This window comes from Oryzias melastigma, linkage group LG5, assembly GCF_002922805.2.
Source record: "Oryzias melastigma strain HK-1 linkage group LG5, ASM292280v2, whole genome shotgun sequence".
NCBI classification, from domain to species: domain Eukaryota; kingdom Metazoa; phylum Chordata; class Actinopteri; order Beloniformes; family Adrianichthyidae; genus Oryzias; species Oryzias melastigma.
Window position 1 is genome coordinate 4,107,366 of NC_050516.1, and position 1,619 is coordinate 4,108,984.

Genomic DNA, 1,619 nt, shown 5'->3' on the forward strand with positions numbered 1-1,619 from the left:
TGGTGTAGTGGTTAGCACTTTGGCCTCATAGAGAGAAGGTTCAAATCCTGACTGGAACTTTTCTGTCTGGAGTTTGTATCTTCTCCTCATGCTTCACTTTCTCTGAGCACTCCGGCTTTCTCCGACCAAAAACAGGCTTCATAGGTTACATTGGTTTTATTAAAAAAAATAAAATGGTTCATAGATGTAGATGTGAATGTGTAGCCCTACAATGCACATCCATGTATTCATTCATCCCGCTGAATCCATTTTGGGTTCACTAAGTTGTTGGAACCTAATTTGTGGCAAGAAAGCCTTAGTCACAACCATTGACTGTATACGTTTTTTCTGAGGATTTTAGATTTTTACTGGTGTCCATGGCAGACATGAAATCCTGACCTTTTTGGTCATACGAGAAATAACACGTCAATGGAAAGATAGCAAGATAGCACAAGGGTCAAGACACGGCCCTTCTCTCTACGACCCTCCATAGGCCCAGATAACCCAAAAACCAACAGACGACACCCATACTGGTGCATGTGACTGATAGTCTGAGAAGCTCCATGAAGCTTCCAGGACGTTTCTTCCTCACAGATACTCTTTGCAGTTTGTCACTAGCCCCTTACTGCCCAGTGGGACCAACTTCCTGATTTGTTCTCACTCAGATTTGACCCAAACACTTTCAACAGCTCGGTCTTTGAAAATGTCTGCTTTTAGATGTGTTAAGACACTCCGGTCTCTTTAAGTCCCATTCACACTTTAGTTGGCACTCGAGCCACTCACGCTGGGTGTCATGAAAGTGCAGCGAGCTGCTGAAAGGCACAACCATTCTAACAAAAAATATTACTTTTCTCCACATCAGCTCCCTTAAAAGTCCAGATTATTAACAAAATATATGAGTTCAATGCAGATCTGTTGAGGTTTGAGTGTACAGACCCAAATTAGGTCTTAATCACATGCATCCATACAGGAGGTTGACCAGTATGGTCACCTTTAGGGACATCATGGAAATGGAACACGTGTGTGGTGAGTGAAGTATTTGTATTTGTAAGGATGATGTAAGTTGCACGTACATACTATCAAACAGTACTCTTACATTCTATTTGTTAATATTTAATATGTCAAATAGATTTGATACATCTAGTATTTTTATTCTTTTTTATTGCTCAAAATCAAGCAATTGAAATGCAATTTAATTTAATCATATCAAACTGGGAAAAATCAAAATTACATCCATTTAATATTTTGCCAGCTTTATTTTGAAAGTCCACACTGGTAAAAATGTGTTGTGGAAACTGGGTAAAAACTGCTCTACAAACTGTGCTTTTCAAAATAAGAAAAAAGCTTGAAATAATACAATGAAAAGCAAAAAATATATACAGATTTTTAACAAAAATATAGTAAACTAATAAAAACTTTGAGATTTTTTTTAAAACATTAAAGCCAGCCTTATTTTGAAAGTCCAAAATGGTAAAAATGTGAATCTAATCAGGTGAAAAATAAACTGTGGTTTTCTAAATAAGACAAAAGTTAAAACTAACAAAAAATAAAAAATAAAAAAACAATCATACAGAAATTTTAAGAATAAAGATAATAAACCAATAAAAAGAAATATTTTTCCACTTTAGTAATACTTTTGA

The 1,619-nt window shown here is 35.5% G+C and overlaps 1 protein-coding gene across 2 annotated transcripts in view; it reads right to left on the reverse strand.

The window, feature by feature from the left end:
* The window catches only part of cntn4 (contactin 4), a 305,165-nt gene that overhangs the window by 254,724 nt on the left and 48,822 nt on the right, over positions 1 to 1,619 (reverse strand). The gene's annotated exons all lie outside the window — the stretch shown is intronic.